The sequence below is a fragment of the Aethalodelphis obliquidens genome, unplaced genomic scaffold (genome assembly GCF_003676395.1).
Source record: "Aethalodelphis obliquidens isolate GAN/ISIS:26980383/991018 unplaced genomic scaffold, ASM367639v1 scaffold2, whole genome shotgun sequence".
In the NCBI taxonomy this organism is placed as follows: Eukaryota; Metazoa; Chordata; class Mammalia; order Artiodactyla; family Delphinidae; genus Aethalodelphis; species Aethalodelphis obliquidens.
In genome coordinates, this window is record NW_020837946.1 from 12,044,044 (window position 1) to 12,070,290 (window position 26,247).

Sequence of the window (26,247 nt, forward strand, 5' to 3'; positions counted from 1 at the left end):
GAGAGAGAGAGAGAGAGAGAGAGAGAGAGAGAGAGAGAGAGAGAGAGAAAGGAAGGAAGGAAGGAAAAGAAAAAGAAAGAATGAAATAAGGAAAGAAAGAAAGAAAGGAAGGAAGAAAGAAAGGAAGGGAGAAAAGGAAGAAAAAAAGGAAAAAGAAAGAGATCAATTGGTTATAATTAATTAATTACAAATAAATAGTTGAGAAAGAAAGTCATCTATGGTTAAACATGCTTGAAAAATATCGGGTCAAACCAAAGGAACCCAGTTTTTTTTTCTATTGTAGGACTCATTGGATCCTCTCTTATAAGAATGTTCAATGTTTGGTAATTCTACATCTGTGACTCTACTTCTGTTTTGTAAATAAAGTTCATTTGTATTAGTTTTGTTTTAGATTCCACATATAAGTGGTATCATATGATATTTGTCTTTCTGTGTCTGACTTACTTCTCTTAGTATGACAGTCTCTAGGTCCATCCATGTTGCTGCAAATGGCATTATTTTGTTCTCTTTTATGGCTGAGTAGTATTCCATTGTATATATGTACCACATCTCCTTTATCCATTCATCTGTTGATGGACATTTAGTTTGTTTCCATGTCTTGGCTATTGTAAATAGTGCTGCAACGAACATTGGGGTGCATGTATCTTTTCAAATTATGATTTTCTCCTGGTAGGTTAATTTTTTCCCTTCTCCTGACTTCACTCCAAGATTTATTTTGAAGGGTAGATGATGCTGAAGTCTCAGTGTATTTCTTCTAGGGCAGCATTGAAATTACCTTTTACAACATTTATCTGTGTGCCCAATCCAATTTGTTCATAGGTGCACTTGTCTCCATATGAGTCATAAAACATATTGTACCTATCATTGTGCAAACATACACACACACACATGCACATGCTCCTAGCTCATGTAGAGGAAGCATGATTCCACCGAAATGAAATGGATTTAACAAATCACATAAGATTTTTATTAGTTTGTATCCCTTTATCGTTGCTAAAAATTTTGATATAATTATTAATGTTATTCAAAATCAATTTAAGTATCTAAAAAGTATTTAAATACATGCTTACATGTTAGTGGGATAAAGCATTATAAAAATCTGGAATTCTCTTTTCACTTCTGTTCTCCGCAAATATTCCATTTTGTTTTCTACTCTATGGTTGATGGAACCTGGCATTCCACTGATCATTTCACTTAATTTAGCAAATTTATTGCATACTGGGTGTGTGCAATGACGTGAACTAAGATTCTCAGGAAATACGGATGACTAGTACATTTTCCCCTCATTAACATACACATAGATGAGTGGTCAGCAAGTGAGGGGGCTGTATGTATGTGCCTCAAATACACAGCCTGTTCTGGCTGTCATGATGGGGATGCTGTGTACAAAGGAGAGAGCGTAGGGGAGGGTCCCTCTAACCAGGTGGTGGGGTGGTTGTGAAGGACTCCTTCAATGAGCCAGTTCAACCTTGAATTTGGAAAAAGAGACTCAGAGAAGCCAAGGAGATTTCTCCTAAATTTCTGCAGTAGGAAGTAGCAATATAATGAAGAGTCCAGATCCTAGCCTGTTTTTGAGATAAGGCTCTTTCATGTGATGTCTATTTCCCTTGAGCAAATATTTAACATTACTGAACATCAGTTTCCTCTCCCATGAAATGGAAAAAAATAATATCTTTGAATGTGAGAATTAAAAAATCATAGTTACCATTAGTTGAGCTATTTCTATGTGTCAAGTACTGTTCTTAGCACTTTAACTGGGTTAATTCATTTAATGCTCCATATATTTTTTTTCTTTGATTATTAGGTATTATTTCTTGCGTGCCAAACTGAGGCTGAGAGAGGTTAAATGATTTAGTGAAGTCACACAGCTAGAAGGAGGTGGAGCTAAGATTCAAATCTTGAGCATGATGCATATTGTTTTCATAGTTTCCAAAAGATCAGTAGATCTCAATAAATGGTGACCTTGGTTATTATTACTGGCTTCCTCTCTCTGTGTGCTAAGATATCCTCCCTCGCTCCCAGATACAATTCCTTAAGACTCTACTTTGATCGTTTTATTCTGAAGTTTTCTTTCTGATTTCTGTTAATTAAGTCCAAACTCCTTAGCATGGTATTAGATATTTTGCATAATTTGGATTCTTTCTTACTTCCAAATATTATCTATCACTATTTCCCTAAACATCTCTTCAGATGAATGGGTTTATATATGAGGTCATCTATTCATGTATAGTACCCTTTAGGTAATGGAAATTAGTATCCTGGTTACTGTGAGACTATAGGGAGAGGTGAGGACTATGGTAAATAGGAGGGTGTCTAAATATTTCTACTAAGCCCCAGCCAATGGTGTTCATGGGGAAATAAATATTTGCTGACTATTGCTGGATCTTTAAAGTTTTAACAAAATGCTAGTAATTTGGACTTTTATGTGAAATTTACCAAGTGTTAAGTGTTGTCAACTGATTTAAAAAAATAATGTGTTGGATAATAAGCAAAATGTATCTGTGGGCTGAATCTGGTCCGTGAACTGCTATTTGGAGATGTCTTTTTCTCAAAGTATGTGCAGACTTCTGAATATGATTTGTGTTCCTGTAGCCATGTACTTTTTTTTTTTTTTTTTTTTTTTGCAGTACGCGGGCCTCTCACTGTTGTGGCCTCTCCCATTGCGGAGCACAGGCTCTGGACACGCAGGCCCAGCGGCCATGGCTCACGGGCCCAGCCGCTCCGCGGCATGTGGGATCTTCCCAGACCAGGGCACGAACCCGTGTCCCCTGCATCGGCAGGCGGACTCTCAACCACTGCGCCACCAGGGAAGCCCTAGCCATGTACTTTTATTCATACTCTTCCTTTTGCTTATAATGCTTGGTTGTCATCTCATTCTATCAGAAATATTCCCAATAGTTCAGTGTCCAGTGCAAAGGCCGCCGTGGACTCTTCCTTGCTCTGTCAGCTTCCTCTGAGTACCTGTAGTGCTTGTTGTGTATGCCTCTTCTTTGATTCTTACCAAATCCTATGCTTTATCATTATTATTGGATATGTCTTATACCTGATCTTTAAAATCTGTAAATTTTGGTAACCATGACTGTATATTGTAGACTGTATATTTTAGCCATAATAGCAACATCTGTCATGGCATCTTGTATGTAGCTCTTGTACAAAACCAAGTAGTAAATGAATGAAATGTTGTATCTCAAAGCATTTGGTTAAAATTATTTTTGCATGTATACAAAAACAAAGTTATAGATATAAAACTAAAGTTTTATTTCATTAATCATGGATGTGGCATTACATTACTTTTAGACATAAACCTTTATTGGTAGAGGAAAATAATTTTACTCTCATAAGTCTGAGAAAATAGATGGTCATTCAGTATCACTTGCTAAATAACATGTGGTATTTAGTATTTTTTAAACTTTTTCCTTCAGGATTTTTACATAATGCACACTCCTTGAGCTTAGGGGTATTTTCAGGTATAATTGCTTTGGAGATGTTGAAAGGAAAGTTGTTTTAAAACATTCTGGGACTTTTGTGGGCTGCTTACTCCTCTCTGCTTCAGATCTATTAGATAAATGTTGTAAGATCTTAAACTTACCTTATAAAGATATTACGTTCTCAAATTACCTAGAGAAAATGAAAATTTTAAAGTATTCTCAGAGCAATTATTTGAAAGGTCTCATATTTAATCCTAGGTTATGAGTATGGACAGACAAAAAACAAAACAAGGAACTGTAAGAGTGTCAAAATAACAGATCATTTTATTGTTTAGTCAATCTATTGTATGCAAGACAGGCATATACATATATCTATATCTTCCTAGGGATACACACACACACACACACACACACACACACACACACACACACACACACATATATATATATATATACATCTTTTATTTTTTTATTATTATTATTTTTTGAGGTGCGTGGGCCTCTCACTGTTGTGGCCTCTCCTGTTGTCGAGCACAGGCTCCGGATGTGCAGGCTCAGCGGCCTTGGCTCACGGGCCTAGAGGCTCCATGGCATGTGGGATCCTCCTGGACTGGGGCACGAACCCGTGTCCCCTGCATCGGCAGGCGGGCTCTCAACAACTGCGCCACCAGGGAAGCCCTATATACATCTTTTAAAAGTTTAAAATATCTTTCTAGTCTAAGGAATAACATAACACATTCATCTAAACCACATTATGAAAAGGGGAAAGATTCCCCACATCTGTTGGAAATATTAGGGCAGAGATGTTTGAGCTGGTCAGACCTATAATATTTCCTTTGTACTCTACGTGATATCATGCATGTGGCAGTTTGCTGTGTGCTATAACAAGCTCCCTTTTTGACTGCGATTTGTAAATGTTTCCAGGGGGCTGATCACACTTGTTAAAACAAGGGGGAAATTCCTCTCACCTGAAAGAGTGTATTACCTTTAGGACTGGTGGGATTGTTCTAAGCCCTTAGATGTGAACTTCTAGAAAAGGCCATGACTTTGAGAGGGTAACTGCATGACAATATCTATTGCCCAGCAATACCTTTATGCTCAAATTTTTGAGGACAAAAATGAACTTGGGTCCAAAAATCTTGTGATATTTTTCTGTCTGGGAAAAATGCCATCACTTTTCATGCTTCAATGCAGCAAAGTTTGAGATAAAAGAATATGACTCTTCTCCTTTATTCAACAGCATTTATTGAATTCTACTATATTCTGGTCATTGTTGGCTCTAGGGATAAAATACAAATTAAATTAAAAACTACCTCCTTTCATTCTAGGAGAATGAAACAAATTTCTTAACAATTATAATACAAGATGGTGACTTTTATAATTGAGTCAGATAAAAAGAGGAAAGAAATCCACACTTCCTTTGGGAAACCAGGAGAAATCACAGGAGCTAGGACCTGAAAGTTACATAGACTATGGAGAACAGTATGGAGGTTCTTTAAAAAACTAAAAATAGAGCTACCACATGATCCAATAATTCTACTCCTGGGCATATACCCAAAGAAAACCATAATTTGAAATGATACATGCACCCCAATGTTCATTGCAGCTCTATTTACAATAGCCAAGCCATGGAAGCACCTAAATGTCCATCGACAGAGGAATGGATAAAGAAGATGTGGTACATATATACAGTGGAATATTACTCAGCCATAAAAAGAATGAAATAATGCCATTTGCAGCAACATGGGTGGACCTAGAGATTATCATACTAAGTGAAGTAAGTCGGACAGTGGAAGACAAATATCATATGATATCACTCATATGTGGACTCTTATTTTAAAAAAAAGATACAAATGAACTTACTTACAAAACCGAAACAGACTTACAGGTATTGAATACAAACATATGGTTACCAAAGGGGAAACATGATGTAGAGGGATAAATCAGGAGCATGGGATTAATATACACACACTACTCTATATAAGATAGATAACCAGCAAAGACCTACTATATAGCACAAAGAACTCTACTCAATATTCTGTAATAACCTATATGAGCAAAGAATCTGAAAAAGAATGAATACATGTACATGTATAACTGAATCACTTTGCTGTATACCTGAAACGAACACAACACTGTAAATCAACTATATTCCAATAAAAATAAAGCCATTGGAAAATCCCTTTAAGTGTTACCTTGCTCCTAGATAAGACCTTTGTAATTTTCTCTGGTGATTATATTCTAAGAGGTCATTTTATTTGGCTTGTTAATTGTAAAGCAAATTGTTTAAAAGATAAATTGTGAATTGACAGGTTTGCAAGTGTAAAGAGTCTAAGTGGTTATTAGAAAAGATTTCATTGAGTGGATGCGATAATAACTGCTTATATTGGGATTTCTGTTTAAAATGTGTTCTTATACAATAAAAAAGAAAGTTATGTAGAGATATTCTTGGGAAAATGGGCATGGGAGGACAATTCAGGCAGTGGAACTTTACAAAAGCCTAGCGGCTTGGAGTCAACATAGGTCTAGTTCAGAGAAGCACCAGTAATCTGTGTGGTCATGTGAAGTGGGTGGTGGGAGATGAGATGTGGTCAGAACACAATGGGTATTATATACTTGCTGAGGGTTGCTAAATTTTATCCTGGAGGGGAATATTCTAATTGCCTTTGACTAGCTCTTTTAGACCAACATTTAACATTTAACATTAAGATTTAACATTTAAGATTTAACATTATGTTGGGTAATAAAGGAGGAAAATTAACTGAAATTTTGAAGTATGTCTTACTGAGTGTCAGATACTGATCTGAAATTTAATCTTTACAACTGCTTTTTTGGGGTAAGCAACATCTGCTATCTGAAGGCTCTGACACTTAGAGAGGTTATGGACTTGTCCCAGAGACAGACACCCAGTGAGCATCAAAGTCAAGTTCAAGTCCAGGAAGTCTGGTTCCAGGGGCTACACTTTAACCTCTAATGTTCTGCCTTTCCAGACAGGTCCTCTATTCCTTTGCAGCCTTATCTGATATAGTAGACTGTTTTGTTTAGTGATAAGTCACTGATATTTACCAATGGATTCATATGTATAACTGAATCACTTTGCTGTACACCTGAAACTAACACAACATTGTTAATCTACTCTGCTCCAATATACAATAAAAATTATTTTTAAATTAAAAATTAAAAAGGGGCATGAATATGAAAAAAATTTTTCTTTGTAAACACACACAGAAGAGTATGATCTTAACTGTAAAAATAAAAGGTCTAAAAGGAAATATAAGAACATGAAATAGAAGTTACCTCTAAATGGTAGAGCAATAATGGATGTTTTAATATTTATGTTGTTTAAACATTTTCTAGAGTACATGTGTGTTGCTTTTAAAATTATAAGGACATTAATATATATTGCTTTAAAATTATAGAAAATATACAGGAAAACTAATCACTGAGACAGTTGATCTTAAACGTTCTCACCAGAAAAAAGAAATGGTAATTACGTGATGTGATGCAAGTGTTATCTAACGCTATGGTGGTAGTCATTTTGCAGTATGTAAGTGTATCAAATCAACACGTCATCCACTTTAAACTTACCCAATAGTATGTCAGTTATATCTCCTTGAAGCTGGAAAATAAATAAATAAAATTAATCAATATAAAAAAAAGTTCAAAGGCTTAATGGATATGATGGTTAAATGTCACATGTTAAGTTAGAAAGCTGTCTTTTGAGTGCTCTTCAAATGTAACACCTTAAATGAAAAAGTATTCAGGCCAATCCTCATCCTTCACTTGGATATTAAAACCTGAATCTGGGAAAGAGAGAGCGATCTTTGCTCTTTGGTCGAAGGCTGTAAAGATGTGACTTCAGAGCTGTCAGTGGCCATGTGCCACCAAGTGGAGAAGTGTGAGAGCAGGGACCCAGCCTGCAGACAGATGGAGAGCTGAGGTTTGAGAAGAGAGAGAAGGAACTGACTGTGTTCCAGATCTGATTCCTTGTCATGCTTTAGTTTAGAGGCCCCTCTGTCTTTCTAATATCTGACTATGTTAAGCCATGAAGTCCTCTTTTTTTTTTTTAAACTGAACAACTTAGGGAGTTAAATTTTTGTATCTTCGACTTTGAATATATGACAGCATGAGTTCCTCATTCTTAGAATAGTTCAGTTCTTAAAATGTAGAGTTTCTTTGTATAAATTGATATAATACTACTAATTGTACCTAAATTAATATCAAATCACTATACTCCAAACTATCTTCTTTCTTTGATATCATACAAATAAATATTTATATGCTTTTGGCATTTAACCACCCAGTGCTCAATATTTTTTCTTGATCCATAACAAGTGAGAACGTAAAATAAGGATAATGAATATATGATTCAGAAAGAGAATAAAGGAGATAGCTTCTAAAAATGGTGCTATGAACCCTCTTTAAATAATGAGTCTCTTTTGAGGCCCTCTCTAGCAAGTTAAATTGGTAGACAAATTAAGCTTTATGGTGCTGAGAAATTTTAGAGAACCCTTGTTTGTTGTGATATTAAAAATAGGTAATGAACTGTCACTGTTTGCAGATGACATGATACTATACATAGAGAATCCTAAAGATGCCACCAGGAAACTACTAGAGCTAATCAATGAATCTGATAAATTTGCAGGATACAAAATTAATGCACAGAAATTTCTTGCATTCCTATATACTAATGATGAAAAATATGAAAGAGAAATTAAGAAAACACTCCTATTTACCATTGCAACAAAAAAGAATAAAATACCTAGGAATAAACCTACCAAGGGAGACAAAAGACCTGTATGCAGAAAACTATAAGACACTGGTGAAAAAATTAAAGATGATACCAACAGATGGAGAGATATACCATGTTCTTGGATTGGAAGAATCAATATTGTGAAAATGACTAAACCACCCAAAGCAATCTACAGATTCAATACAATCCCTATCAAATTACCAATGGCATTTTTTTTTACAGAACTAGAACAAAAAATCGTAAAATCTGTATGGAGACACAAAATACCCCGAATAGACAAAGCAGTCTTGAGGGGAAAAAACGGAGCTGGAGGAATCAGACTTCCTGACTTCAGACTATACTACAAAGCTACAGTAATCAAGACAATATGGTACTGGCACAAAAACAGAAATATAGGTCAATGGAAAAAGATAGAAAACCCAGAGATAAACCCACACACATATGGTCAACTAATCTATGACAAAGGAGGCAAGGATATACAATGGATAAAAGACAGTCTCTTCAATAAGTGGTGCTGAGAAAACTGGACAGGTACATGTAAAAGAATGAAATTAGAACACTCCCTAACACCATACACAAAAATAAACTCAAAATGGATTAAAAACCTAAATGTAAAACCAGACACTATAAAACTCTTAGAGAAAAACATAGGAAGAACACTCTTTGACATAAATCACAGCAAGATCTTTTTTGATCCACCTCCTAGAGTAATGTAAATAAAAACAAAAATAAACAGATCTAATGAAACTTAAAAGCTTTTACACAGCGAAGGAAACCATAAACAAGATGAAAAGACAACCCTGAAAATGGGAGAAAATATTTACAAATGAATCAACAAAGGATTAATCTCCAAAATATACAGACAGCTCATGCAGCTCAATATTAAAAAAACAAACAACCCAATTGAAAAATGGGCAGAGAACCTAAATAGACATTTCTCCAAAGAAGACATACAGATGGCCAAGAGGCACATGAAAAGCTGCTCAACATCACTAATTATTAGAGAAATGCAAATCAAAACTACAATGAGGTATCACCTCACACCAGTTAGAATGGGCATCATCAGAAAATCTACAAACAACAAATGCTGGAGAGGGTGTGGAGAATAGGGGACCCTCTTGCACTGTTGGTGGGGATGTAAATTGATACAGCCACTATGGAGAACAGTATGGAGGTTCCTTAAAAAGCTATGAATAGAATTACCATATGACCCATCAATCCCCCTACTGGGCATATACCCAGAGAAAACCATAATTCAAAAAGGCACATGCACTCCAATGTTCATTGCACTATTTACAATAGCCAGGTCATGGAAGCAACCTAAGTGTCCATCAACAGATGAATGGATAAAGAAGATGTGGTACATATATACAATGGAATATTACTCAGCCATAAAAAGAATGAAATTGGGTCATTTGTAGAGACGTGGATGGATCTAGAGACTGTCATACAGAGTGAAGTAAGTCAGAAAGAGGAAAACAAATATCGTATATTAACGCATATATGTGGAGCCTAGAAAAATGGTACAGATGAACCGGTTTGCAGGGCAGAAATAGAGACACAGATGTAGAGACCAAACGTATGGACACCAAGGGGGTAAAGCAGCAGGGGTTGTTGTTGGTGGTGTGATGAATTGGGAGATTGGGATTGACATGTATACACTGATGTGTATAAAATGGATGACTAATAAGAACGTGCTGTATAAAAGAACAAATAAAATAAAATTCAAAAGTTCAAAAAAAATAGATAATGACTACAATGCATGAGCACTGGCCAATCAGAATGGATACTGCCCTTCCACAACAGTTATACAGTCATACTGATGTGGTGGGTACTTGCTGAATACAGGCTGGTCCTCATTCCAGGTTCTAATCTGGTCCCTAAACATTATTGTGCTCCTCTGCCCATCCCTGTTTTCTCTGTTACTCTGAAAACAGCCCCCCAAACACACTTTATTGACTTAAGCAGGAATTCCGGATTTTCATTGAAAGCAGAATTGGGCCCATGGGCTTAACAAACACATATTTTTCCTATTACATTGAAGGCGGCTTGTTTTAAAATTTAAACACGGGCTCTGTTTTGTATGACTATCATTTGACTATTTTCTGGCATTTTAATAACCTTTATTTATGGAATTCTTTTCATATTACAGCTTCTTCTATGTCTTTCAAGAAAACGTAAGTTGCTATGGTTCCAAAGAAAACCCATTTGACCTCAGTAACACTTTTTCCCACAGGGAGTTCAAAGTGCTTTGACCTTCATGCTTCACCTTTGAAGGTGCTGCTGTGCTGAGTTTAGGTTCTGGACTTGGCCTGCTCACTGGCGGGGAGAATTAGGCATGGATTGCCAAAGGCAGGGGTGACTTGGATGTCTCAACTTTGACCCTGCAACCAAGCACTCCCACAGTGAGGGTCAGTTTAGAGAGTCATGTAGTGACTAACGGATTCTCTGTGTAGTTCTTTAGCTGTTACATCAACATGTAGCTCAGAGGCTCATGGTCTTCCCTTAAAAATCCCATTCCACCCTTAACTGTTAGTCATTATAGAGAATTTTAACATATGCATAATTCTGAAAGTTAAAACACAACCAGGATTTTGAGAAAAATATCTTAAAGCGGAGGGAGACTTTTTTTGAGCAGAGAAAAGGGTATCTTATAGGAATTGGGTAATATGGGGAAAAAGGTCTAGAAACAGAGTAGAAAGAGATGCTGTATGCAACAAAAGAATAAAAGGACAAAATATATAGATCAGCAAGGGTGGTAGAAAGTAAATAGGGTGATATCATATGACAAGGACAAATTTGTTAGATTTACAGGAGAGCTATCAGGAATTCTTCATTTCCTTGTCAATGAATCTCTCCGAAGTTGAGACTTGGGTTATTCAGGCTGATGGAGGAAGAGACAAAGTTATTGAAGGCTTTGATGGAAAGTCAGTAATTTACTTATACTGCTTCCCAGACTTCTATTAGGACAGGAAGAACATGAAAGTTCTCTGACTATATAGAGGTCTAGCAGAGATCCAACATTTATTTTTCTACTACAATCTAGAAACGAAAACGTACTCAAATCTAGAAACAACTGTGATAGAAAAGAAACTCAGATTTTCCCATAAGCCCAACATCATAGGAAAATTACTATTGAAAAGACAGCAAACAAAGCTTTCATTCATACAAATTCTGATGTGATTAGTCAACAAACACATGGTGAATCAGGTCAGCAGTAATGAGGTTACATCCCTCACTAATGTGCTACAACAAATGCTCAAAATTTGCAATTTTCTCTACATATGCTTACATTTTCAAACAGCTCCAATGATGAAAATAATTTGTATTACTTCTTCATTCATAAGAGACATGAAGGTTTGTAGAAATAGGAAAGTGTGACTTATGGATGGAAAACTACATATTTTTTCCTGTGAGGCTGGAATTACGGGACACACTGTAAAATTTATAGTTACTGTTATTGAGAAGCTAAAGACTGAATATAGGAAAAGAAAGAGGAGCGTTTAAAAAACTAAAAAATTAAAGCATTTTATGATTTGGGCAGTTTGTGCTTCACACGCTGACATACTGGTAGGATACTATGTTAGATTGGGCTTTAGACCAGGGGTCAGCAAACTCTGGCCCATGGGCCAAATCCAGCCTACCATCTGTTTTTGTCAATAAAATTTTACTGGAGAAAGCCATGTTCATTGGTTTACATACTGTCTATCTGGGGTGCTTTCCCACTGTAATGGCAGAGTTGAGTAATTGCTATAGAAACCATATGGCCGGCAAGCCTAGAATAGTTACTATCTGTCCATTTTCAGAAAAAGTTTGCCAACACTTGCTTTAGAGAGTTAGAGGCTTCAATACTTAGAGGTATTCCTAAAGACCTATAGGCATAGGGTAGACCACAATGAGTAGCTCTTCCCATGCTTTTTAGGAAATATTGAAATTAAGCTGAACTTTAAGGGTAGGTTTGAAGGCAAAAAGAAGAAAACACTATGTGTCCTAATGGTGCACGTGGAAAGGGCTGCTGCCCTCAGGGTCATTATGATTCGCCCACTGGATGTATACCAGCCTTGGATCTGTTTTCCAACCAGTTGGCAGCTTTTACCATTCAATCCTGTCATGTGAAACTTTAGCCACCTGGTACCAGGAGCTGTGAGGGCCCCCCAAAGTGAGGGGCTCAAACTGATTAGCTCAATTTGTTATACTCTAGGATTTGGTTGTGAGAAGTTATACTAAACTAAATTGGGACCTTGTGAAAAATAGACACTTATTGAAAGGGAGTTAATGTGATAAAATTCCCATCACGTGATGCACACGAAAGACATAAAATGTGTAACTTGAGAAAGAAAGAGTCACCTGTTGGCGTCATAAGTCAAGAATTCCCAAGGATGGTGGGATTTGAGGTGGGCTCTGAGGAACAGGTAAAATGCTGATAAATGGAGAAGGGACAGAAATGCTCCCCTGTGGAATGAGTGGAGGTTTTCTCTTCTCTGCCTGAGCAGAGCAGAGCGACAGCTGGCTGACTTCCGGCAGAGAACAGCCTTTGTACACAGGAATGGAAGACAAAGTCCAGGCTTTAGGCTCTAGGATTAAGCTACCTCAGACCTTAGAGACAGGGCATCTCTCGGCACAATACTCACTATTGTTCATTTGGGAATTTTTATTTGTCTTATCAAATTTCTCTCCAGTGCTATCACAATGGAAAGCCACAGGAAATATTTTACCATTTACACATTGAAAAAGAAAGACATGCTTATACATAAATCCTTTTAAATGGAATTCACATGGAATGAATTAAGGAGGAATAGGGATAAACTTACTTTCAAAGTAGGGGAAATTGAGGTGTAAGAACAATTTCCCAGAGTGACAATTAGTGCTAGATTAGTTATTGAATTTCAGCCTATTAAATTCTAGTGTGTGGTGCTGATATGTAGTCAATATGCACGAAGGAGGCTTTGTTAACATACGTTTTAAAAATTTCCCTTTTGATTGGTAAATAGTCACTGTCTTGAGTTCCAAAAGACTGGTGACCATAATTCCTGCTTTGCCTGGACAGTCCTGATATACCCTTGTTATCTAGTGTAATTAGTACAGTGCCCTTTATCATTCCCGAAACTGTTCCAGTTTGGGTGATAAATTATATGGTCACCCTGCCACTGTTCCCTCCCTAGAACCCCTTGGACCTCCCTATAAACCAGCAACAATGGGCTAATGACAATGCAACCAGGGTCTGCAGAAAGGAGCAAGGCTCAGCACTAAAGCTGGTGTCCTTGTCTAATCAGTTAGTAAATACTTTGACTTTTATCCTTACAGGTTTGGCCTTTTTCAGATTTTCAAACTCTATAGATGGTTCAGAGAGATTCTCCCTCAGCCTGTGGCTGTAACTGCCTGGTGCAGAGGGGATGACTCCAGTCCTCTTGTGGCCTATGTGGCCCTGGATGATGTAGCCCAGCGTCCACACCACTCTCCAGCCTCGCCCTCATTCCCTGTCCTCTTGCCACGTGGGTCTTCTCTCAGTTTTGTGAGAGCAGCTCTTTCCTCTTCACTCTCATTCTGTCCACAATGCTCCTTCTCCCTCCTCATCTAGCCGAGTCATCTTTTTTTTTTTTTTTTTTTGGTACGTGGGCCTCTCACTGTTGTGGCCTCTCCCGTTGTGGAGCACAGGCTCCCAACACGCAGGCTCAGCGGCCATGGCTCACGGGCCCAGCCTCTCCGCGGTATGTGGGATCTTCCCGGACTGGGGCACGAACCCGCGTCCCCTGTATCGGCAGGCGGACTCTCAACCACTGCGCCACCAGGGAAGCCCTAGCCGAGTCATCTTTTAGGTCGCAACTTCATGAAGACTTCCCCAGGCAAGCTTTCCTTGACCCACTGTGGTAGCAGAATTCAAAGATGGCCCCTGAGATACCTGTCCCAGGTATATATATATATATATATATATATATATACACACACACACACCTTTTCCCAATTATTCAATGAAACATTAATCTACTATGAAGGTACTAATATGAAGGGATTTTGCAAATATAATTTAGGTCCCCAATAAGATGAGCTTAAGATGGGGAGCCTACGCTTGGTGAGCCAAACCCAGTCGAGTAAACCCTAAAAGGAGACTGGGTTCTTCTGGAAGAGAGAGCTTTGAATCATAGGAGATTCGATACAAAGGAGGTTTTCCATCACTGGCTTTGAAGAGGGAGGAGACTCTGTGACAAGAAATGTGGGTAGTCTCTACGGGTCGAGCACAGCCCCCAGCAGTCAGACAACAAAGAAACAGGGACTTCAGTCCTACAACCACAAGGAACTGATTTCTTCCAACCAACCGAATAGAACTTATTAGTGCATTGTTCCCCGGAGCCTCCAGACTAGAACTCAGTCTGGACAACACCTTGATTTCAGCTTCTGAGACCCTGGGTAGAGAATCCAGCCACACTGTGCCTGAGTTCTGACCTACAGAAGTCTGAGCTATTAAGGGGTTATGGTTTTAAACTGCTAAGTTTATGACAGTTTGTTACATAGCAAAAGAAAACTACTACATCCAAAATCTAGTTCACACTCCTTTCTTATCCTCCCATAAGATCATATTCTTTCCTTTCATTGGTCTTGTTTAGTTTCTAATTATATACTAAGTTGTGTGGTGGGTTACATAGTGTCTCCCAAAAATTCATGTCCACCGAGAACCTCAGAATGTGACCTTATTTGGAAATAGGGCCTTTGCAGATGTAATTAATTAAGGATCTTGAGATGAAATCATCCAGGATTTATGGTGGGCTCTAAATAGAGTATCTGCTGTCCTTATAAGAAGAGGACACAGAGACACACAGATGGAGATAGAGATTGAGTGAAAAGTCTTACAAGCTGAAGAACTCCAGAAGCTGGAAAAAGCAAGGAAGGATTCTCTGCTAGAGCCTTCAGAGGGAGCTTGGCTCTGCCAATGTCTTGATTTCAGACTTCTGTCCTCCAGAATTGTGAAAGAATAAATTTCTTTGTTTTAGCCACCCAGTTTGGGGTACTTTATTATGGCAGCATTAGGAAACCAGTATGAAGTCTATGATTTTTTAATTTTTAGATTCTCTCTGTCACACCCTTTGAGTTAAGGGTTGTGTCTATTGTGTCACACCCAGCATGGTGTCTTCCATGCCTTTCCTAATGTCTGACATAGAGTAGGTGCTCAAAAAATTAAATCATCATCTAATTAATAAGTATATGGTTGTAAGAATGGAAAAATGACTCAGAGCTTTGCCTTACCTCTGACTGGTCAATTTTCCTTTTTAACACACTAGGGAACAAATATCTCAGAAGGAATATTTAGCACAAGTCCAGGTTTGAGGTCAGTCAGTATACTGTATATTTGGGAACCACAGCTTTTCATAGTCCTCCTTCTACAACAGAAACAGCAATGTTCTTGGATTATTTCCATTCAGGGCTGGATATAGATTTTGACAAGAACTTAAATCCAGTCCTGGACAGCTAAGGTAATGTGGATTTCTGAAACTAACTCAGTTGTATCCAGACTTTGGGGCTGCACTTAATGGAAATGCCTTGACTAATGTGAGCAGTAAAACAAAGCTATGGGAATGCACTGAGTACAATACAAAATTGAAGGAAGACTTGAGCAGCAAGATGTCTGGAAGGACAGGAACCAAGTCCCCTAAGATACTTTAGGTATCTTAGAAACAGGCTCTTATGGTTACCACTTTAGGGTTCCACCATTGGCTGATTCAACTCCAACCACTTTTTGCACCTCAGAGCTAAAGAGTACATGTCCCAGGAGACCAGATCTGATTGGCTAACAAGTCACAGGCTCATCCATGTGATCGGGATCCTGTGATTGGCAGTTCCACTAAATCACGTGAAGTAAGAAAGTTCCACAAATAAAGATGGTACTATTACCAAAAGGCAGAAGAAGGAAGCTGGACAGATAACCCAGAAAACTTCCTCTAAACTCTCCATGTAAGCTCATCCTCCAACCACAGTGACCTGACCAAAAGTTTGTTATTTTTGCCTTTTAGAACCCACCTTCCCTTTTGGTATCAGTGTCCCCATATTTTGGGGGAAACCCTCTCTACATTCATTTGGTGTGAGTGGAGCTCCAGGTGTGCATAGGAGACCCCAGCCAGGTTAATTCAAACCAAGGAGTTTTCAGGTTTTTTCTTGGATGTATTAGAGGAAAAGTATTTTTTTTTTAATCTTCTTGAGGTTGCTAGAATGTAGGGTATAACTCTTGAAAGTCTAATTTTCACACAAAGGAAAGAGCTTGGAGTGTGTGAAGCCAACACAGAGGACATCAGAACTGAGGAGGGAGGAGAATAAAACTGAGCCATAATGATGTCACTTGTGTCCCAAATCTGACCAAAATTCTGGGTTTTACAGTTGAATGAGCCTCCTTTCTTTTCCCTTCCTTCCTGCTTTTCTCTCTTCCTTCTCCTCTTCCTTATCCTTCTTTTCCCTTTTCTTTGGCTTAATTAAGTGTGAATTGTAGTTTCTGTCACTTGCAACCAAAAGAACTCTGAGTAATTTGGAGAGAGAGAGAGAGGAAGTGAGAGAGAGAGAGAGGGAGTTTCACTCACAAATAGTGAGGACAGCAGAGTCCCCAGCCTGGTTTCTGCTAATGCAAGTTCTGCTCTGATGCACACAGTGAATACCGTCTTCTGCCTCCTCTTCAGAGGCCACACGGTGTGTCTGGTGTTCTAGTTTTCATCCCCTCCCCCAACTCAGATTGACTGTGTCCAATCCCTGGTGTTCCCTGTTATGGCTTCTTGAACTGTCTCCCTACTCTTCCTGTGCCTGTTTTGACAGTTACTGTCACTGTCTCAAAAGTTGCAAATGTTTCTCACTGTTGCTTTGAGAAGTGGGAATTGTGCAGAGAGAGGTGTTATCTGTCAGCAAAGCAGCATTGTGAGATTGGCTTGCCAAGTTGGTGAGACTCTTCAAGTTGTTTCCCTCAGGGTGTGGAGCTTTGTGAAGGTCTCTTTTACTTTGCTGTAAAGGGGTCAAGTGCATAAAGGCACATGTGCCTGCTGTGTGTGCAGACAGCACCTGCCTGAAGCAGCCTGGGTCACAAGGACTGCCTGCATGGGGACTTAGCATTATCCATCACTTTTGCTACAGATCCCAGCTTCAGCTTTGAGAAAGTGATTTGACAAGCTGAGGCCGTGATCTGAGCTGTGGCTGAACTAGGAAAGAAAAAGTTACAAGAGGGCTTCTCAGGGCTTCCTTGTTTATCCTGGAGCCAAGCTATTGGCATGGATGTAATTTCTCGCTACCCACCTCGGATACAGCAGCCGAATGACTGTTAGAATGATTGGTGACTAAGTGGAGTGGAGCTAGTTGAGGGTAATGTAGAACGTCGATTTTATGGACTTCAATATATTGTTTTGATGGACAGGTGGCCTTGCAAGTCCATTCCCATGAATGTGGGATGCTGTTTGTTGTACATTCACGGAAGTGAGTGTGTATCTCTGCCGTGACATGTTCATGGTTTTTATTATGATCAAGTCCTTTGTCTGAATTGATAGAACCATGTTGTTTGGAAGCCCAAATGACAGCAGCTGTTTTTTTGTTTGTTTAAAACAAAGTGAGTTGCTAAATCTCTTATGAGGAAATACTGCAATTATAAACAGAAAGCTCCCCAAACATTCACTTACTTGGAATTTATAAAGTTATTCTTGCAAAAGGTATTCTGGTAGATCTCCCAGGAAGAGCATGCAGAGTGCTATTAGAATACATTACGAGGTTCGGAGAGTATTTTGGAGAAAGCTTCTAGAGGAGAATGATTTGGAGAAAGGAAATAAATGTTAGCCAGGCAGAAAAAAAAACCAAAAAAAAGAAAAAGTACAGCAAGAGCATTATAGGTAAAAGGAACAACAAAAATAAATGCAGTCTTTCCAAACATTTCTGTAACCTTTATAAGAATTATTCATAGGAACAAGAGATGCGACAGAAAACTCCTTGATAAATTTTCTTCTACAATAATATGAGAAATTGGTGTTACATTTCCAGTGAAAGTTTGCTGTCACTTAATCGCTTTAAAGAGAAAACATTGTCCTATGTAGAGCACACTGTTAGTCTTCTGCTGTAACTTCTGAGGGATGTTACATCCATCTCCGGGGATGTGGCCATGGAGCTGTGTTCACACGTAAGGAAGCTCATTGTCTTTCAATCCCTGCAGGATATAGAGAAGTCAGACCCATTTCACCATCTACTAGCTCTGTGATTTTTGTAAATTGTTTACTTCATTTGAGTCCTTTTTCTTCATCTGTAAAATGGAGCTAATAATGGTCTCTACTGAGTTCTTGCTAGGGTTAAATGAAAAATTACATTTAAAGGGCTTATCACTCTTTCTAGAGAAAGAAGAAAAATGAACCACTTAATCCTTAAATAAAATCAAATAATAATAAAAAATAATCATAAGGAAAGCATGGGAAATGGTATAAGGCAGATAAAAGCAAAAAGTATGAATTAAACAGAAAAGCAGTTGACTTGATAAACTCAAGACATTTTTATATCAGACAAAAATGTTTAATATTCAAGTTTAGCAATAACTGGAGAAAACACAAAACACAATTTTATGTATTAAATGCTTTAAAACACTCCTGCGCTGTGATCCAAGATTTCCACTTCTAGAAAATTCTTGTGAGGAAATAATTACGGAAGTACATAAAGAGTCCCAAGTATATATATTATTTATGTTGGGAAAATAATAGAAACAGCATCCATTAGTTGTACGTAGCTCATTACACAATTATGGCAGAGCCAATCAAAATCTATGAAGAGTATTTATGGGTATAGAAGAAGACTCATAATAAGGTGTAAAACTAAGTCAAGAAGCCATACACTTAGATACTTATTTGATTTCTAAAAGTCCATATGAATCTATAGTCATAGGGGATGAGTGTGTGTGTGTGTGTGTGGGGAGGTAATGATGTAGCCCAAGATACTCAGACACACAGTGGAATAAGAGAATTACATAGTTTGATTTTCTTTTGTATATTTTTAAAACTCTCCTAATTTTGTGCAATAAGCATTTATTGCTTTGTTGTCAGAAAAAAATATAAATACTAGAAGTTACGATTTTTTTCAAGCCATGCCTTAACATGGGAATAATTGAAAATCTCTCTCTTGTTCCCCCTTTCCTCCTTTCCTCCCTCCCTCTCTCTCCCTCTGTTCCTCCTGTGAGACACTTTACTGGACTGGGTAAAGTCCAAGGATCCTTTCACAAACAAGACTTAGCATGAAGAAACTATTGTTTTTCAAAGCTCAACAAGGGGCTATGGGAGAGGGCATTGAAAATATCCATCATTTCCACCCAAACCACTTCTCACATTTATTTCTTCCCTTTATATACCCTGACCAGGTAAGACATCCCACCATAGTGAGGGCTCTCATGCTATCTACTCTCCTAAACGCACCTTAATCATATTTTTTCCTTCCTGGCCTGGCAGAGTCAAATCATATTTGTATGTATTTGAACATTACTTACATGAATAACTGGTTATTTTTTTTAAATCCAGCTGCATATTTTAGTTCCCTCCTCATTTACGAAACTTAAATGGAAGCTTAAGTCCATTCAGCAGTACGTACTTTGTTCGTTTCCTGAAGCCATCAGAAAAGATCCAGTCTCTAAAAAGTTTCATGAACTTCATACAGTGGATTCATTTCTCTATATGTACTTATTTCTTAAATTGGTTTGCATGTTTTTGATTTCCTACCTATTTAGTATTGCCTATGTTTTATAGCAAGTCAATCTAAAAGGGCAACAAAGATGGGGCAGGGGTTGAGTTCCTTGGGTCATCTCAAGGAAAACACTTGATCTTCCTGGACAACAGCATTCTCTTCTGTAAATGGAGAAATTTATTTGCATAAATTTTCCCTTGGTTGTTCTAGAAGGATTAAATAGCCAATGTCTGGAAGCAACACGAGCCATTCCGAAAATAAGGCTCTGGGAGCCTATGCTTTTCCTTCTCAGAAGGATTTATTGCTTCAGCACTGGGGCTTGCATGCATTGTGTGTACAGAGTTGGGACTGACCTTCCTGGTTCAAGCAAAGAATTTATTTCTTTAGCAAACACATATGTAGTGGTTAATATGTGTTAAGCACCATTTTAAGCTCTACAAATTTTAATTCATTTAATCCTTGCAATAACACTATAAAATTGGCACTATTGTTATTTTCATTTACTGAGGTAAGGAAACGGCCCCAGACTGGTGAAGTAATTTGCCCCAAATCTTGCATTTACTAAATGATAGAATCAGCGTATAAACTCAAGCTACCCGTTTATAGATTTCATGTTTATAACCATGATGCTATGCTGCTTCGAAGGAAATTTTGAGAATTGACTGAAAATAACCCCCACTTTATGTTACTGAGGGGTTTTCTTGGTCTGTTTTAAATATAAAAACCTACTTGCCTACTTCCTGATTGATAGCCAATATTTATCCCAAACGGAAAGTGATTCCTGAACTTAATCTTGCAAGGGTGATTCTTCTTCTTAAATGCCTTCCGTGAGCTAATGGAACCCTTCCCATCACATGTACTTGAATGCATTTGAACACACAGATTGAGAACCGCCAAAAAAGGGAGAGGGAAAGTCCTTTTCCCGATTCATGGAGGAGGAATCTCAGCATGGATCTGTCCATCAGGAGGCTCAGAGTACTCAGGAAACCTCTCAGGAGATAAGCTGTTTGGAGGATTTTAAATCCACGAGCCCAACAGATTCCCCACCGCGCTGGTGGACAAGATTCACTTGACTCGCCTCTTGGATCTCAGTGGAATTAGCTTGGCTGTATATGACGTTCAGCATTTTGATCAAAATTAATGTAATGCAGCTGAGATCCAGATAACATTCGTTAATTTTAAAAATGTCGCTGTTTTACCTAACATGAAGCTTGGGTTGATCATGATCTTTTTATTTTTTTATTTAAAAAAAATTTTTTGGGGGGGCTTCAAACAAGTAATGCAAGGCGAAATACCTGCTTTTTCAATCTAACAAAAGAAATCCTGAAATCGATGTTGCCATCAAGCCATCTCGTTTCTTTCTGAATGTGTACGTAAAATTAAATGGCATTAACCTCACAGTTGACTGTGGGGATCAGAACAAAGCAATCGCCTTGAAATAACTGCTCTGTGCAAGAGCTATAATAAAGCTTGTGAACATCACCTCCATCCTCTATAAGTGACTTAGGATGACATTCTGAGAGTCGTGGTGGCACTTTACAGTTGGAATTGTTCTTTAATAAACTCTTTCCTCACAACTTACCACCCCTTACTCAGTAAGTACCTTCACAATCCATCTAATGGGCAGACAAGCATTATTACCTTTATAATCCAAAGAAAAAATAGCAAAGAGCTAAATTTGAAAAGTGGTTGTTAGTTAAGGCAAAAAAAAAAAAAAAACGATAAAGATGGTTAAAAAGCAGACAGAGGAGAAAATAGAACAAAGAGTTGTTTAAAAACTCCCACAGACAATGGACAATGCTTCCTACTTTTACTTTAAAATACTTAGATAAGGATAGAATGCCTCTAACCAAATTCCTCTGTTTTTTTTATTTTTCTGGTAGAACAGTTGGTTTGTGCAGGTGCTTATGAGGTTATACCAAGAGATTTCGGGTAAATACCTGCTATTGTAATGCCTTATTTAGGCACGATCTATTCAGGTTAGCTCTAAAGGGCTTGTAGTAGCACACTTGTGTTCTACACTAGCTCTCTGGAAACTGACAGCAGCTCCAACATTTCAGCAGTCTGTGGAGGCTGTGTAATCCAGCCCAGGGGCAGTGGTGTGTTTCTGCTCTCTGGGTGTCAGCCCTGTTTCCTTTTTGCCTCTCCATCTCATATTTGTTCAACACCTCTTTAAACAATTAATTTCTTGTATTAATGTTCCTCTGTCTAAAGTACTTAAAATAATTACATTTTCCTGAGTGGATGCTGAGCTTAATTTCAGGAAACTCATAGAAAATAAAGGATACTTCTTTAATTTTAATGATATCACTTAGAAACCATTCTTCCACTGGTGAATATTTTTAGAAGGGCTTCTAGAGGTATGCTAAAAGCCATTTAAAAGCTGTTATGAAGCAATAATTAATCAATTTCATTTACTCATTAATTATTTATTGACATGCCCAGTGTTGTACTTATTACATACATGTAAAATTTATTCGTAGCTTTTACATAGTTTGCTTCTCTTATTATTTCTTACCTAGTATTAACCAGGTTACAAAAAAGGATTTGACGGGAAGCAGACATAAATGCTAGTTTTCATTAAATTTTACCTTGGTTAACAGGAATAAAGCAACTCTGATCGCTCTAAGCAAAACAATAAGGCAATTATAAATCCTGGAACTATCAAAGGAACTTGAAACTGCTAGAAAATTGCCAAGCATCTGTAAGCCTCTAAAGGTTTATATCATCAAAGAAAATACACTTTAATTTTAAAACAGACTTTGCAATTTACTAATAGTACTAAATACAGTGTTTCTAGATGCAGAACATATTGCTTTTAACTTCTGTAAGGCTCACAGAAATCTCAACAAAAAGGGAAACTGGCTGATAGTCAACATGGAGCATAAAAGAAGAAGAAGCCTCAGGAGCTGAGAGGCAGGTGGCCCATGGTGTGGAGTCTACCTGAGTCAGAATCCCGGCCCTGCCATCATGGCCTATGAGCTGTAGAGTGCAGATTTCTCCTGTCTGAGAGAGATGATTATGACTATAATAACAGAAATGAACTCATAGGGTTCTGGTGAGGACCACATAGAAAGTACTTAGAATAGTGTCTAGGAGATAGTAAACATTCAGTAAATGTTATTATTAACAATTATGATTATGGCTGGTATGGTCACAGGGCACAGGCAGCCTGGACGCTAGTGAGTAATTTATCTCTGATCAGTACACTCACCTCAAACCTCTTCCTTCCTTCCTTGTTTCTTTCCTCCCTCCCCCTCCCTCCCTCCCTCCCTCCCCCCACTTCCTTCCTCCCTCCCTTCCATCCTTCCTTCCTTCCACCTTTCTCCCATCCTTCTCTCTCACTCTCTCACTTCCCCCTTCTCTGAGTGTGATTCTGTCTTTTTCTGTTTCCTTTTACCTCTCTCTCTCTTTCTCTCTCTCTCTCTCTCTCTCTTATTCTGCCTCTTCATTTAGTTCAATCTTCCCACCCCGATTTTTCCCTACCACCTTCTTCCCATTCCCATCAACCTCATTAATGTCCTTCCTCCACTAGTTATGATCTGTTTAAAATGCATTTTAATACTTACTCTTTTCAAGTAATCTAACATTTTCATATTTCTACTTAAAAAATTAGCAAGGGAAGTGTTTTACACCTTGAAAAATAAAGTCCTCAAAACTCTTTTAAATTATTTTATACATGTCATTGCCTTGGTTGGATATTGTTATTTGTGGAGCAATAACAAACAAAGCTGTCTTCTATTCCACCATGGTAAGACATCAGTGGATTCCTAGCTTTGAACCTGTAAAGAGAGAGAGAGAACAAGAGACAGAATATCAGAGAGAGAGAGAAAGAGAGAGAGAGATATATAAATTAGGGCTCATCCAGGGTGTAATAGATTAGCACCTGCAGTTGAAACACACAATCAGGAAGCTGGGCTGTGCACAAGAGTCTGAGCCCCAAAGCAGCTCCAACCACTGAGCAGGGCTGGCCAAGTCGAGGCTGGATGGCAGCCATGGCCAGGCATGTGGCAGAAGCAATTCCTGTCCTAGGAGGAGGAGAACAAGAGAACCCCCCATGGCTTTTCTTCTGGAATATTATGACGGTGGTATTCTTGTATCTTTTAGGTCGACATATTTAGACATTTTTCTCTCTTCTTGCTTGTATCTCAGAGCAACTAAGTAGACCTTAAAGATGATTCAGCAGAAAGTTCAAGTCCATTCTAGGTGCTTGTACTGTCACTCGTGTTTGGTAAAGCATGTATCTGTATTTGTTTACTTATTTAGTGGACGGTCTGGTATACCATGGGGAAAAAGATGCACTTGGTAGACAGGAAACATTTTATTAAAAAATACTTATGATGAAGCTACTTAATGAAAAGTACAAGTTATTTTTTTCTCTAAAATATTTTATTTTATCAATATAGCTTTTAATAACACCCAATCCACCCTATTACAGTATAAAGAGAAGTGAAATGGAAACAAAATTCCCTTTTCCTTTTCCACTGAAAAGCCTTCTACTTGGTACCTACTTCATTTAGGGATGCCACAAAATGATGCATGGTCTCTCAGTGTCCCATTGTACACTGAACAGAATTAAGATGGAAACCTAGAGAAGTATCAGAGCTAAACTCACTAGCAGGATAACTTTACATTATAACTCCATTTCTTAATACGTTACGTTTTCATCAGAATTCTTAATAGAAATAAAGATTAAAGGAGCTGACTTCCAAGCTGCTGTTTTCAAGAACACCTGGTCTCGGATTCTGTCATGGATCTGACATTTATAACATTGCTCACTGCACACTTCCATCCGTTCTATGAGCTCGCATTTATAGAGCGTATTTAGCGTCATAAAGATCTTTTACATGCATCATGGTATCTTACATTTGTGGAGTCCTTTAGCGTCTATGAAGCACATTCACCTTCATGGTGGCATTTGAGGTTTACAGAAATCTTGTTGTATTAAAGAGGGGGCCCACAGAAGACCAGCGATATTATAAATCATCCCCAGGTCACACAGGTAAGAGATAACTCAACCTTCTAATGAGACTTCATTTGAATCCAGGGCTTCTGATTTCTTTTCTCACAGGAAAACACCAACCAACACACACAAAAAAACTTGCAGATTTGTGCAAAGTGGGGACAGTGAACAGAATCTGAAGAGAACAGAACTCATGACATAAAATTCCTGTGTGCTCAGTGCAGCCCTTACTAGGTCAAGGTAGGTGTGTTGCCCTTTTCCATATTGCGTTATTTCAGCTCTATGAAGTGCACCAAGATGACACCAGCATGGCACTGACTTGATTTAGAACTGAGACACACACCTGTTCTTCTAAATATAAACAAATTTGCAACCTGAGCTACTTGCAGTCACTGGAGGGTAATCAAGTGAAAGCTGGGGCCGGCGCCTGCCTGCAGCCTGACCCTGGGCTTACAAAAGCACAAGGACGAAGAAAGCGTCATGCCAGGCAGGATGTTTGGCATTGCAATCTGGTGGTCACAGTGACCTTTTATCTCACCAGACAGATTGTAATTATTAGCTTTATGATCCTTATTGTTATTTTAAAATGTGCTTAGTTTGCTCTTGTGGTTCAGCTTGTACCCAGCTTGTTGAACTTTCCAGGTCCACTTGGTTTGCATATATGAAAGTTGCCTCAGTTGCCGTGTTTGGAGAAAGCTTATCTGAAGGGAAATTGTTTGCTGCACTCCAGAACACTAAATTAAATCTATAATATATTTTCAGTGTCCATGTGAAGGCAATATTGTTCCAGAGTCTAGAGTTCCTGGCTAGTCAAAGTATGTGACTATTCCTCCTTGATACTATGATGCCTCTTTCCATTCTTGCTCAGAGGGAAAGAAATCACACTGGGGCCCTTGGAAATGTTCCACATTATCCTTAACTGATGGGAGACTACAGAGGCGATGAAAATGTAAGTAGTCCCGGGCTTCCCTGGTGGCACAGTGGTTGAGAGTCCGCCTGCCGATGCAGGGGACACGGGTTCGTGCCCTGGTCCGGGAAGATCCCACATGCCACGGAGCGGCTGGGTCCGTGAGCCATGGCCGCTGGGCCTGCGCGTTTGGAGCCGGTCCCCAGCAAGGGGGGAGGAAAAAAGGGGGGGCGGCCGCCTTAAAAAAAAAAAAAAAAAAAAAAATGTAAGTAGCCCCGTGGCATGCGTGTTATGGTGCACGTGGTGGAATGGTACAGAACTGGGGGACTTGATTGATCTGATTGGCCAAAACTCTTAAGATGGTCCAGATTATGATCATAAGTAGGTTCTGAAAGCATTATTTCTAGATGCTGAACATCAGCAGAGAAGTCTCTTAATTCTCTTTCAAAATGACTGTCATGCAGTTGCAGAAGATTTGCTTGTTGACATTTTTGAATAGACAGAAAAGTGCCAACGAATAGTAAAACTG

At 38.4% G+C, this 26,247-nt stretch overlaps 1 long non-coding RNA gene across 2 annotated transcripts in view; it reads left to right on the top strand.

The window, feature by feature from the left end:
- The window catches only part of LOC113627335 (uncharacterized), a 174,531-nt gene that overhangs the window by 13,031 nt on the left and 135,253 nt on the right, over positions 1-26,247 (top strand). For both annotated transcript variants that reach the window (XR_003435524.1, XR_003435525.1), the window contains exons 2-3: positions 24,920-25,051; positions 25,680-25,760. This is a non-coding gene — a long non-coding RNA (uncharacterized LOC113627335). The remainder of the gene's footprint in view (positions 1-24,919; positions 25,052-25,679; positions 25,761-26,247) is intronic.